The sequence below is a fragment of the Sorex fumeus genome, unplaced genomic scaffold (assembly GCF_029834395.1).
Source record: "Sorex fumeus unplaced genomic scaffold, SorFum_2.1 ptg000075l, whole genome shotgun sequence".
Classification (NCBI taxonomy): Eukaryota; Metazoa; Chordata; class Mammalia; order Eulipotyphla; family Soricidae; genus Sorex; species Sorex fumeus.
The window spans coordinates 12,434,566-12,449,710 of NW_026606132.1; positions in this window are offsets into that span (position 1 = coordinate 12,434,566).

Consider the following 15,145-nt stretch of genomic DNA (forward strand, 5'->3'; position numbering starts at 1 on the left):
AATACAAGTACTAAGAGGTCATCGTGTTTGTTCAAGGCTTTAGATATTTTCAATAAGATTTATTTATTTACTGCTTTTTGGGTCACACCCAGCGATGCTCAGGGGTTACTCCTGGCTCTGCACTCAGGAATTACTCCTGGCAGTGCTCAGGGAACCATATGGGATGCTGGTAATCAAATCCGAGTCAGCCGCATGCAAGGCACACGCCCTACCCACTGTGCTATCACTCCGGCCCCAAGGCTTTAAATATTTTTATCAGGAAGGCATAGCTGCAGTAGCTATTTTTGTTGTTGTTTAAACTGAGTGGTGTCTTTGGAGTGTGGATGGGACTTCCAGGGCTTTCAGAGGGACAGGGAGGTGGGGGAGGTAGCCCATCCCCACCCCCAAGAAAGCCTGGAGATTTCAGTAACAAAAAACACATAACCCAGTTTTTCAGCAGATTAATATTTCATTGAGGTCTGCCCCAAGACGTTGGAGTTTGTCTGGGGGCATAGCAGCAATTTTGTATGGAAGCAAGCAACTGCTGGGCACTCCGTTTGGGTGGACGCCAGGCAGACTTGCCCACCCTCAAGTCTATCTCAGTCTCTTCAGCCTTGTATGGGTCCGAGATTAACTGTGGCTTTTGATCTCTTTCAAGATTTATTTATGGGTCTCTGAAGCAAGGCCCTTAGGTAAACTTGTATGGCTGAGGCAGAGGGGGGCAGTGGGGGGGCATTTAGTTTTTGGGGAAACTTAGTCCTGAGTTGCTGAAGTTTGGCCATCAACTCAGGCACAGCTGAATGTGGGGCATCAGGAAGCCTGAAGGCACCATCAGGCTGCTGATGTACTTGCCGTGCGGGTCCAGGTTGACCTGATGGTGACACCACAGCCCTGGGTTACGGTAGGGACCAGGACCAGAGCTATGCTTGTGGTCTGGGAACTCTGGATGGCTGAAGCCACTAGACTAGCAGAGCCTGACCCAGGCCACACACTCCCACCCTGGGTCTCCAGACAGTTGGCACTCAGGAAGGTTTCCCTCCATAATAATATGCTGTGGGTGGCACAGATTGATGCGGGGAGAAATTGGAGGCAGGGCTGCCCCAACACGGAAGCAATAGCAGTTTTGAGTCTTGGGGAGGCTTCTAGGTCCAGGGTGGGCAGGGCACCAGGCCTATGGCAAGTTTCTACAGTGGCTCAGTCGCCCAAGTTGGTCACTCACCGCTCACCGTGGTACTTCGGGTCCCACTGCAGGTCACAGGGTGTGCCCTGAGCCAAGGCGGCTACAGTTTTTTCAATCTTTTCTTTTTTGTTTTTCTTTTTGCTTTTTTGGTCACACCCAGTGATGCTCAGGGATTACTCCTGGCTCTGCACTCAGGAATTACTTCTGGTGGTGCTTGGAAGCCCATATGGGATGCCAGGGATCAATACCCAGTTGCGTGCAAGGCAAACACCCTACCTACTGTACTATTACTCGGGCCCCAATTTTTTAGAATTGGCGTAGCTTCCAAGCCCAAGCTGGCCACTCATGACGGGAACCTGGGATGCTCCAGCAGTCCCAGGCATCAGGTTGGCCTTGAAAAGTGCCTTTTGAAAGAATTGACACTTGCATCCATTCCCGCGAGATTATGGAGTGTTTCTGTGCTGTAGCGCTGCACAGTTCAGTTCCGAGAGCTGCCACTGCTCTACTCGCCGGCTCCTGCGTTCCCGCCTCTATCGTGGCTCCTCCGAAAAACAAACATTGACATCACTTACTGCTCGGGGAAAGGCACGTCAAAGCCCTAAGGAGCGATCACTGCAGGGGGGAAAGAGGGACCTTTGTCAAAAAGATTGGAAATGCTTGTGGGTGAAGATGTGGAGGAAAAGGAGCTGCTGTGCACTCTTGGTGCGACAGCCAACTGGTGCAGATTCCGTAGAAAAGAATATGGAGAAAAAAAAAGAATATGGAGAGTCCTTTCCAAAGGGAAAAGGACAGTCAGGCATATGAACCAAAGGCTAGGGTACAGACTTTGCATATGGGAACCCCAGCTTTGATCCCTGCCACTACATGTGCCCCTCCCCCACACCCCACACCAGTCCTACTGAGTGCAACTACTGAGCACCATTGTGTGTGGTTCCCCAACATAAAATAAAAAGGGAAATGCCATATGACCCAGCAATACTAGTATTGCTATATACCTATATACCATGCCCATGAAAATCGTATCCAAAGGCTGTACTGCACCACTCTGTGGGTTAAAACATTATTTGCAGTAGCCAAGCATGGGGGAGTCGATTTCTGTGCCCCTAAACATAAGACTAAGTCAAGAATTCGTGATTTAGGGGTCAGAGAGATAGTACAGCAGGGAGGGCATTTGCCTCATAGGCAGTTGGCCAGGGTTCCATCCCCAGCACCACCTCGGGTGCCCCAAGAATCACCAGGAGTGATCTCTGAGCATCAAGCCAGGAGTAAGCCCCAAGAACAGTCAGTTGGAACCATGACCAACCCCCAGCTAGAAATTGTGGTTTATATACTCAATGAAATACCACACAGCCATTAAAAAAGATGAAATTGTGTCCTTTGACACAAAATGAATGGATATTGGACTGGAGTGATAGCACAGCAGGTAGGGCATTTGCCTTGCAAGCCACCGGCCCGGCCAAGCCGGGTTCTATTCCTCCACCCCTCTCGGAGAGCCCGGCAAGCTACCGAGAGTATCTCACTTGCACGGCAACGCCTGGCAAGCTACTCGTGTCGTATTCGATATGCCAAACACAGTAACAAGTCTCACAATGGAGATGTTACTGGGCCTGCTCGAGCAAATTGATGAACAATAGGAAGGCAGTGTTACATTGCTATTGGGATAATCCTGCTGTAAATGAAGTAAGTCAGGAAGACAAATACTGGCTGGTTTCACTCATATGTGGTGTGTGAATAATTAAGACATGAACATGACAAGAACATAATAAAGCTGGCTCCTAGACTCAGTGGAAACTGTGCTGGTTATGGTGCAGGGGGAGAGAGGAAGGCATGGAGAGAGGGGTCTTTGGAGGAGGTGGCACTGGAACTGTGATGGTGGGTACAGTGATCTGTGTGCCAGAAGCTAATCCCCCACAATCCATAATACCACAAGTGCATAAAAAAAGAAAAAAACAAAATGCAGTATATAAATACTGATGATTTAAAAATGGTTAATCCCAAAATTTCGAACGGGATCGGACCACCGTCTCCTTCGTGCAAAATTCTACTTCACAGAGCGGGAAGAAAGGGCTGCAAAGTTCAAAAAGAGAACTCCCAGAATGACCACCAACTGGGAACTCTTTGGTACTATTGTGGCAACATGGGAAGATGCCATTGTTGACAACATTGACAAGGAATACGATCGACTGGTTCAGCACCTCCATGAATGTGCGAGGAACGCCAAGAGAGAGATAGCCACAAAAAATCGCCTATCTTCGAAAACTCTTGAGCTAATTCACCAGCGTGGTTTGGCGCATGCCTCAGGCAGCCGCAAGCTAACGTCCGAGCTCGCAAAGCAGTGCAGAGATGCGATCAAGGAAGACCTCAAAGAGAGAAGAGCAGAAGTACTGGTAGATGCGGCAGAAGCCGGGAAAAGTATTCGTAACGCCCGCCTGTCCTTCGCCAACTACAAGACCAAGATGACTGCCCTCCGACGTCCTGATGGATCCATCACATCCTCCAGAACGGCAATGGAGAAGATTATCCATGACTTCTACTCAAATCTCTTCGATAGCCATGTCCACTTGCCGACATACCAAATTCCACAGGATGGATATGTCGTTCCCAACGTTCTCCCTTCCGAAATCCAACACGCCATTTCGTCGGTAAAGAAACAAACAACACCCGGCCCAGACAAGGTCAGACCTGAACACCTGAAGAACCTGCCGTCAGTACTCATCAATACACTGGCTCGGCTCTTCACACGCTACCTGTCTGAATGCAAGGTTCCCTCCCAGTGGAAAACCAGCAGGACCGTACTACTGTTGAAGAAGGGAGACATCCATGACATTGGCAACTATTGCCCGATCTGCCTATTGTCTGTCATCTACAAGTTGTTCACTCGAGTCATCCTAAATAGGATTGGCAGAACACTAGATGAAGGACAACCATGCGAGCAATCCGGGTTCCACAAAGGATTCAGCACCATCGACCATATCCACGCGATAACCAAGCTCATTGAGGTTTCTCGGGAGTTCAAGATGCCGCTCTGCTTAACGTTCATTGATTTAAAGAAGGCCTTTGATTCTGTTGAGACGGAAGCAGTCATTGAAGCCCTAGCCAATCAGGGCATTCAAGCCCAATACATCAGATCCTCCGTGAGCTGTATTGCGGATTCACTACCAGGATCTCACCATTCTACAAAGAAGTGATCGTTGATGTCAAGAGAGGGGTGCGGCAGGGTGATACCATTTCACCGAAACTCTTCAGTGCCACCCTCGAGAACATCATGCAATGACTGGAATGGGAAGGAATGGGAGTGAAGATAGATGGTCGGCAACTACACCACCTCCGTTTTGCTGATGACATTGTTTTAATAACACCAAACATCAGCCAAGCGGCACAAATGCTGGCCGACTTTGACCGTGAGTGTGGAAAGGTAGGACTACAGCTGAATCTTACGAAGACAATGTTTATGAGAAACAGCCTCGTTCCTGACGCCCCATTCGCTCTCAACGGAACGACCATCTCCGAATGCAACACCTATGTGTACCTAGGTCGAGAGGTCAACATGACAAATGACCTGGCACCCGAGCTGCGCAGGAGGAAGAGAGCGGCTTGGAACACCTTTAAGAACGTCAAAGAAATAGCTAAGAGGACGAAGAACCTCCGGCTCCGGGCACATCTCTTTGATTCCACTGTTCTTCCTGCATTAACATATGCCTCAGAGACCTGGGCCCTACGCAAACAAGATGAGAACGCTATTCAGGTTTCCCAAAGAAGAATAGAAAGAGCTATGCTTGGAATATCACGTTTCACTCAAATGAGAGAAAGAATCTGGAGTTCTGACATCCGTCGACGATCAAGAATCAGGGATGCTGTCTCATTTGCCAAGGTGTCAAAAATCAGATGGGCTGGTCACGTAATGAGATTTAAAGACGACCGCTGGACTAGAGCTGTTACCGACTGGATTCCACGGGATGTCAAAAGACCGCGTGGCCGCCCACCTACCAGATGGTCAGACTTCTTCGTCAAGATCATGAACGATCGGTTTGAGGCCCTTCATGTTCCCGGAGCGAACAGATGCCATTGGGCTACACTAGCACACGACAGGAACAAATGGAAACGTTACTGGCGCCCACTCGAGCAAATCGGCGACTAACAGGAAGTTAAGTGATTAAGTGAATCACTGTGTATATAGATGATGTGGCTTGGCTGACAACATATAGCCACGTTTATAAAATGTAACAGGGATAGGCAAGGCTTGTATTATCAACAAGTAAATCATCGAAGTTTCCTAGGAATGCAAGATTTCATTTCTGCCACGTAGGTCACAGGTGACCCACCTCCAGCTGTTCCTGTTCCAGCAACAAGGACCTCATTGCTTACAGAATGATTCCTTTTCTTTACTGAACAGTTTCTGATAACAAAATGTGCTTTTTTTGGTTTGTTTTGTTTGGGAGGGACACACTCAGCAGTGCTCAGGAGCTTCTCCCAGCCCTGTGCTTGGGAGTCACTCCTGGAGGAGCTCAGCGGACCATGGAGTACTAGAGATTAAGCCCGGGCGCCCCACATGCGAAGTAGGTGTTAAGTTCATTGAGCCACCTCTGTAGCCCTGTCAGGATGTGCTCTTGCACAGAGGTTGAGTAGTCAACATGAATGAGGCCCTGGGTTCGACCCTGACTGCCTTCCTTGTCTTACTTGGAAATGCTTCACTTCCAAGTAGTTGCACTACTAGAGTAAGGGCCCAGGTCCTCTGACTCCTGGGGCCGGAGACATAGGACTGCGAGTAGGACACTTCTTGCATGTGGTCGATCTGGGTTCCATTGCACGCATCCCATATAGTCTCTCAAACACTGGCAGGAGTGATTCCTAAATGCAGAACCAGGAGTAACCCTCCTCCAGCATTACCGTGTTTGCCCCTCAAAAATAGACCGTGCAGAAAACAGATGCTCTGACTGCTGGTCCGATGCTCTCCAGAGCACCTTTGAAATCAAAATCTCTTTCAGGTTTAGATGTTGTTGAGCACCCTGGTCTGACTCTGTGGGGACTCCAAAGGTTTCCTAGGCAGGGCCTCCCGGATATCTACCGGAGGGAGGGAGCAGTTTCCCGCTAGAGGGCTCTATCTGTTTTCCAGTCGCGCTAGTTAAAAAGTGTTTTTCCTCAGTTATTCTCAGCAGGGCCTCTAAACACAAGTCAAGTTTTCTTGATATTATATCCATTTTTTTGGTTAGCAAGCCTTAAAATAAGTCAGAAAAATTTTGTTTATGCTCACTGGGAACAAATGACCCTACTCATTTGCTCACCTTGGACGCTGAATTAATTTTGGTTTATTTTGTTGGCCATATCCGGTGGTGCTCAGGGCTTTCTCTTGGCTCTGGGTTGAAGGATCACTCCTGGAAGGTTCAAGGGGCCATTATGGGGGACTGGGGCTCAAAACCAGATCAGCCACATGCAAGGTAATACCGTAAACCACTGCAATATTGCTCCAGCCTCAAGACACTTAAATTATTAAAATGGAGAACACTTGAACTTAAGATTAGTCCTAGAAAATGTACACTTCTGAAATAGACGCGAGTGCCAGAGTCCGGGAAATCTCTGATGAGGTCAAGTTGTAAATGGCCCAAGAACTGCTAGTTTAGTGAGTAAGCTGCTCAGGACCGGTGGCAGGTGCCTTTCATGGCTGAGGACCCAGAACAAGCCTTGGGTTTGGCCGGGAGGGGGCAGCAGAGAATCGGTGAATCAGGTGAAGCCAGCATGGGGGGGGGGGGGGGGCAGCGAGCGGAGAGCACTAGGAACCCTCTGAAGGGAATTTAAGCCGCTCAGTGAAATGGGTAGCAAAGATGCTAAAGGACTCAGAGGCTCACTAAGATAATATGAGCTGGGCGGAGGAGCTCCACATCAGGAGACAATTGTAGGAGACTGTCTGGTCCAGTTTCCAGAGTTCGGCCAGTTGAATGGAGTGCCTATGAGTCTCATTGGAGTTGAAGACAGAGGGCATGCAAGGTTGGCATGAACTGGGGCTTTGGCTTGCAGCAGCTTGGAATCTCTTGAGTGTCAGTTGCTTATGGACGAAAGGGGAATAAATAGTGCTTTAGCCATAATTTTATGAAAGAATGGTGGCGACTGCAAAATAATTAAAAATGATGTAATAGTCACAGTCACCTCGAAAGCTGCTCCTTGAAAGCCAACCCATGTACCGATGAGGACTTGAGGAGCCACCAAGTGGAATCTTTCCACCAGGAAGGCTATTGGGCCTTTTCCTGGCTCCCTTGGAGACCCCATGGTAGAAACTTTTTCCTGAAGTGGCATCTAATCCTGACATCTTTGGGATGTGTTTCCATTCCTTTTTTCCTTTTTTTTTTTGCTTTGTGGGTCACACCCAGTGATGCTCAGTGGTTCCTCCTGGCTCTGCGCTCAGGAATTATTCCTGGCAGTGCTTGGGGGACCATGTGGGATAATAGGTTTTAAACCCAGGTCGGCCGCGTGCAAGGTAAACAACCTACCCGCTGTACTATAACTTGGCCCTATCTTTTCCTTTTGTTGTTAGGGTGATTAGTAACCAGGGGTCACACACTTGGTTTCGGTATTCTGAAACCACACATACTTGGTGCTAGGTTTCCAAAGGGCTGGAGTGATAGCACAGCAGGTAGGGCGTTTGCCTTTCATGAGCTGATCCGGTCCGACCTGGGTTCAATTCCTCCACCCCTCTCAGAGAACCCGGCAAGCTACTGAGAGTATCCCACTCTCACGGCAAAGCATGGCAAGCTACCCGTGATGTATTCAATATGCCAAAAACAGTAACAAGTCTCACAATGGAGACGTTACTGGTGCCCGCTTGAGCAAATCCATGAACAACGGGAGGACAGTGCTACAATGCTACAGGTTTCCAAAAGACAGTGCTCTGGAGATTGTACTTAGTATGTTCTATGGTGCCAGGGTTAAAACTTGAAGCCTCAGGCTGTAAGGCAGATGCTCAGAGACCCTTTCAGATTTTTTCTCCCGGGGTCTTTTTTTTACCCTTTCATATCTTTAAAAATAATTTGAATTATTATTTTTGTTTTGGGGGCCACACCCAGTGGTGCTCAGGGCTTACTCCTGACTTGGCACTCAGGCATCACTCCTTGTAGACTCGGGGGACCATATGGGGTGCCTGGAATCAAACCTAGGTAGGCCGTGTGCAAGGCAAGTTCCCTAACTGCTGTACTATCACTCGGTACTTCCCTCGCTCCCCTGGATCATTTTAAAGTCAGACAAAAACAAAGGGGCCAGAGAGACAGTACAGTGAGTAAGGCCTCTTTTGAGTGTGCCCAAGCCCAGTTCAGTCTCTTGCAACACAGATGGTCCCTGAGCCCTAACAAGAGTGATCTCTGATCACACAGCCAGGGGTAAGCCTTGATAACTGCCAGATGTGTCCCCCAAATGAAGAAAAAAAAATAAACAGATTATTTTAAAAGTCTGAAAATAAATTTCTCTACTGCCAGCAGCAAGCATGATGATATTCATATAATTCCAATGATCTCCATCCGTACAGTCTCTTAGGCTTGTTGACATCTGCCGTTGGCATAAGAAACCCTGCTTGAATGTTGGATCAGAATTTATGGGTTTGAAAACAGGCTCTACCTTTGGGGGATTGGGAGGGTCAGGGTGGATCAACTGGGGAGAGACTCTCAAGGGATTCTGTGTGGGGAGATTCTTGAGAATAACCCCTGAGATCAGATCACAGTTGGGCAGGCCAGAGTGACAGTATAGTGGCTGACCTGGGTTCATTCCCGGGCATCTCAGAACATTCCCTGTGTACCACTAGCAGGAATTCCTGAGTGAAGAGTTGGGCATAACTCCTGAGCACCGCTGGGTGTGGCCCCAACCCCCCCAAAAAAAGACAGATCACAGTGGGGCTGGGGAAGCCTGAATTTTTAGGCATGCCACCAGAAATGAGTTTCTTTTAAAATTTTTTTTTGAATTTTTTTATTTATTTTAATTTTTTTAATGAATCACCATGAGATGCAGTTACAGATTTACAAACTTTCGTGATTATGTTTCAGTCATACAGTGATCGAGTACCCATCGCTCCACCAGTGCCCATTCTCCACCATCAATGTTCCCAGTGTCCCTCCCCCGCCCCCTACCTCTTCCTGGTGCTTTCTATCAGAGTACTAGCACACTGGTGCTAGAGTGCAAAAATAACACACACGGAAGTAAAGGTCTGGGGCACAAGGGGGAAGAAGGCAAAGCTAGAGAGGGGGCAGCTTCACTGGAGCCAACACCTCTTTAGGGCTGGCCTGGATGCAGACATTGGCGTGCCTGGTCTCGCACTTCATTCTCCACGTGCCCAAATTCAAAATAAGTCCCAAGTTGGTTGCCACCACTGGAGTGAGATGCAGAAGGAGAAGCCAGGTAGGAGAAGGCAAGTGGCAGTCTATCATTACAGTAGCCTGTGTGTACTAGCCGGGAAAAGGACCGAGACAGGATTTTATTTATTTTATTTTACTTATTTATCTTTTATTTTCACTTTTGGGTCACACCTGGCAATACTCAGGAGTTTCTCCTGGCTCTGCACTCAGGAATTACTCCTGGTGGTCCTCAGGGGACCATATGGGATGCAGGGGATCGAACCTGCGTTAGCTGCATGCAAGGCCCTACCCACTGTGCTATCTTTCTGGCCCTATATTTTATTTTTTTTTATTACAAAAAAAGGTTTATTGGCACCATGCCAGCTGGCTGGAAGACAGCAGAGTCATGTTCTCAAAGCTACCATCTTTTTTTCATGGTTACAAGAAAGGAATTTTATAGGGAAAGGAACAGGAAGGATGGGAGGGGCTGCAGACCTGTGTGCCCCAGAATAAGAAATAAAACTCCCTCCCGGCCTCTAGAAGGATTTCAGCTTGGAAGAGCTTTGGGAACATAACCTTTAGGATGCCTGGAGCCTGTGTTGGAAGATCTATTAGGAATATTTTTTTTCCTCCTTCAGAACACAGCAGCACAAATTTCTGGACCATTTTAGGACTTTGGGCATCGATATAATGAAGAGCAGATGCTGAGTTCTATTAGAAAGTTCCAGTACTTTCTTTACTCCCCCACCCTTCAACTTATCTTTTCCGTGTCCCTCCCTTGTGGTTCCAAGGATGGAGGGTCACACTCACATGAGGTGGTATATGGACACTTACATGGTGGTGGTGCTGGTTGGGGGTCCTACTTACTTAAGTTGTGTGTCCACGGGCTTCTGGTTGTCATATTTGTGAGGAAGGTTGTACACTCAAGGTGCAGTGCTCACACATGGCTGTGAACTGGAGAGAGAGGACGTTGATGTGGTGCTGGGGCCCTGTGCAGGAACACAGTGGTTGTGCTTAGCACAGGCGGGTGGCAAAGGTGATTGCACTCATGGCCTTGCACTTCCAAAACTGGCATTTTTAGTGATTAATTTCTTAATTTGGCCACACCCTGTGCTGCTGAGAACTGACCCCTGGCTCTGTGCTCGGGGACTGTTCCTGGTAGTCTCAGGGGACCATATGGGATACTAGGAAACATATATGGGTCGGCTACATGCAAGGCAAGTGCCCTAGCTGCAGCGCTATTGCACTTTAAGCTCCATGCCCATCTGTTACTTTCTTTACAGGAAAATAAGCAAATAACTCATGGGAATTCAAGTGCAATTGAAATTTATTTTTCGAACTATGTTAGCTATCAGACTGACAATTGGGGTGTTGTGTTTGCTTTGTGGGGGACCTCCAAAGCAGTGCTCAGGGAAGTGTGGGGGCCCCTCCCAGCAGGACTTGGTCAATCGGGCTGGTGGTTCACAGCAAGGGCCTGAGGATATGGTTCTTCTTGTGACCAACAGAACCAACCCTTGGATGTTCAGGAGGCCAGGAAGGGCTGTGGCTCAAACCCCATTCAGGCACATGCCCTAATCACTGTAGTCGCTCCCTGACCAAGCATGGGATCTATTTTTGTTTGTTTGTTTGTTTGTTTTGCTTTTTGGGTCACACCCGGGGCGATGCACAGGGGTTACTACTGGCTCATGCACTCAGGAATTACTCCTGGTGGTGCTCAGGGGACCATATGGAATGCTGGGAATCAAACCCGGGTCGGCAAACACCCCACCCACTGTGCTATGGACTCCAGTTCGGGATCTGTTTTATGATAAAAATCATTGCTTATTTCAAAGACTGTCTGCACACACACAATTAAAAAAGAAAGGCTAGAGCCAGAGCGACAGTGCAGCAAGTAGGATATTTGCCTTTCATGGGGCCAGCTCGGATTCAGTCATCCCTGAGCACAAAGTCAGGAGTAATTCCTGAGCCCTGCCAGGCATAGTTCACAAAAGCAAGCAAAATGTAAAAGGCCATGATTTTAGACCAGAATCCACAAAATACATCTAGGATAACAGAGCAGGTTCCAGGATATTGACCTCAGAGAAACCTTAAGTGATTCAAGCATACTGGCAAAGAAAACAAAAGCCCCCAAAATTTAAAATGCATCAAACTAAGAGGGTTTTGTATGGCAGAAGAAACTTGGGCAAGATTTTCAAAAAACCCTAATTAATGGGACAAAATATTTTCTCACCATCTGTTAGATCCAGGGCTTACATGTACACACACATATGTATATTCCAGCCCAGTGACAGGGAGATGGTTCTTGGGGAGCAAAAACTCAAGACCAGAAAGAAAAAAGATGAAATTTTGCCCTTTGCTATAACAGGGATGAAACTAGAGGGTACCATGGGAAATGAAACCAGGCAGAGGGAGAACAGATGCCAGATGATCTCACTCATCCTTGCTACATCAGGGAACAAAGGGAGGGAATAGACAGTATCTAATGGCAATGAACCCTTGGATACTGACTATGCAACTGAGAGGTCCAAACAGTGGACACCATGGACGAGAAGTGGCATAAGGACAGTGGTGGTGGGTCTTGTGGTCTTTGGTGGTGGGGATGGCAGTCACTTTGTACACAACAACCATACATGTTAACACTATTGTCATCACGTTCCTTAGCTACAATAACAAAGAAAATGCATTGTGAATTATCACTTAAACTCACATTGCTTTTTTTTTTATTTTGGATTTTTTTTTTGGGAGGTGAGGGGCACACCCAGCAGTGTTCAGGGGTTATTCCTGGCTCTGTACTTAGGAGAGTCACCTGCTGGTGCTCAGGGGACCATATGTGAAGCCAGGGATGCCAACAGGGTCAGACAGATTCAAGTCAAGTACTTCATCCCTGTGCTATGTCCCCAGCCAGACATTGACTGTCTTTTAATCTTTAAAATTGATTTACTTCATTTGACATGTTGCTTTTTTAGGTCACATCCGGTCTCCCTGGCACTGCTGAGCAAGTGCTTTATATCCTGTTCTAACTCTCTGACACTGCTTTTTAAAAAAAAAAACCCTTTCCTCTCTTATCATACTCTATATCTGTTTTCTCTTTTTTGTGAAGCAAGTTGTATATTTTTATTGAATAAAATTTACTTAGAGGTGAGAGGAGAGAAAGAAAAATACATGTTCATGAGAGAACATTACAGACTTCTGAGGGGGGGAAGCAGGGAGAGACAGAGAGAGAGACAGGCAGAGAGAGAGACAGACAGACAGAGAGAGAGAGAGAGAACTGTTCAAGTGAGAACACAGGCTTGAAGCAAACCTATTTTCCTGTTTGGTACCAATATTTTGTTTGTTTTGTTTTGTTTTGTTTTTGTTTTGCTTTTTTGAGTCACACCTGGCAATGCTTAGGGGTTACTCCTGGCTCTGCACTCAGGAATTACTCCTGGTGGTGCTTGGGGGACCATATGAGATGCTGAGAATTGAACCTGGGTTGGCCGAGTACAAGGCCCTACCTGCTGTGCTATTATTGCTCCAGTCCCAGGTGCCAGTATTTTTTTAAAATAAATTTTTCTTTTATTTAATCACTGTGAGACAGACCCTTACAAAGCTGCTCATAATTGGTTTTAGTCAAACGATGTTCCAATACCCATCCCTCCACCCATGGTGCCAGTATTTTTATCCACCATTTTTAACACCTGAAGTATAGAGTTCCCTGTCACTGTCGCTGTCCTCCCGTTGTTCATCGATTTGCTCGAGCAGGCCCAGTAACATCTCCATTGTGAGACTTGTTGCTACTGTGTTTGGCATATCAAACATGTCACGGGGAGCTTGCCAGGCTTTTCCGCGCAGGTGAGATACTCTCGGTAGCTTGCCGAGCTCTCTGAGAAGGGCGAAGGAATCGAACCTGGGCCGACCAGGTCGGCCGCGTGCAAGGCAAATGCCCTACCCACTGTGCTATCGCTCCAGCCCAGAGTTCCCAGTAAAATTAATAAATCTCTAACTGTACTATCAGAACACCCAGAAGAGGAGAGGCGTTTTTGCCAAGATTATAAATTGCCTGTCTTCACTGAAACACATACTGCTGTGCTTCCACCAGCCTCTCTGCAGGGTGAATTCATCTGCATGGTACCATCTGCCTACGTGGGTCCTGCTTTTGGATCTAGAGGTGCTGCTCAGCAAACAGCTCAAACTTCAGCAGCTCTGCAGCGGTTGGGCATGTCAGTTAATGTGCTTTCGCACATGAATTCACCCTGCCTGCTACCCATGGGAGACCCACCCACTACTCCACAAGAGACCGGTGATGATGTGGGGATGCTCTTTAACTGTGCAGATGGATTGCGTGGTCTGTGACCTCCGTGTACCATAGGGATGATATTCCATCAACAGGAGATGCTAGTGTCTGTCAGCTCCTGCTGTAAAGGAGAGGGATTGCAGAGATTAAGGCACTTGCCTTGCATATGGTCGACCCCTGTTCAATCCCCAGCCCTGCGTCTGGTTCCTCGGAGTACCGTCAGGGGTTATTCTTGAGCACAGAGCCAGGAGTATCCCCTGAACACCAGTAGGTATGGCCTCGAAACAAAAAACAAAATTACTGGACTTTCTGTTCTTTCTGGTTGCCTGGTTTTTTTTTTTTATTTGGTGAACCTCTTTATTTGGGAGTCACACCCAGGGATACTCAGGGATTACTCCTGACTTTGTGCTTTGGAAGACACATGATTGAACCTGAGCCTTCTGCAGATAAGGTGTGTGTTCCAGGGGCCAGAATGATAGTACAGTGGATAGAGTACAATATGCCTTGCACACAGCTGACCTGGGTTTGATCCCTGGCACCCCATATAGTCCCCTGAGCCCACCAGGAGTGATCCCTGAGTTCAGAGCCAGGAATAAGCCCTGAGGACTGTTGGATGGGCCCCAAAATCCAACAAAAAAGAGAAATATAGTATGTGTTCCAGACCTTTGAGCTGCACCCTTGGCTCCAAGATTTGTTGATTTTAAAGTAACTCTAATTCTGCCTAACATCAACATCTCGGATTAATACCATCTGAAAGGTTATGAAATGACTCATAGCTACCACCGCTAAGGCAATTTGCAAGTTACTCAGTGCAAATAAACATAAAAATTGTGCATCTTGTACCCTGACACATATTAAAACTAGGAATGATGCCAGATGAAACAATTATGTGATTGAGCAGTCAGAAAATCTCCTTTAAATAGTTTAAGCTGCCCAGATATTTGTACACATAGAATGTGCTATTTTATAGCTCACATATAATAGTATATAGCATTATAGCTTCTGTACAAATTTAGAGAGAGAGTATTTTAGGATATTTTAAAATTCACTGTAGGCCAAGGGCTAAAAGGGTTTTTTTGTGGGGGGAGAGGGCTGGGGCCACACCTGGTGATACTCAGAAGCTACTCCCCTGTAGTGTTCAGCGGACCATGAGGTACTGGGGATACTGCATACGAATTATGTGATTCAGCCTATTGTACTACCCTTCCAGGCTGCTCATAGGACTTTAAAAGCTATTTTATTTGATTAAAGAACCATGATTTGCAAGGTTATCGCTAGTTATGGTTTATTTATTTATTTGTTTATTTTTGCTTTTTGGGTCACACCCGTCAATGCACAGGGGTTACTCCTGGCTCTGCCCCTCAGGAATCACTCCTGGTAGTGCTCGCGGGACCCTATGGGATG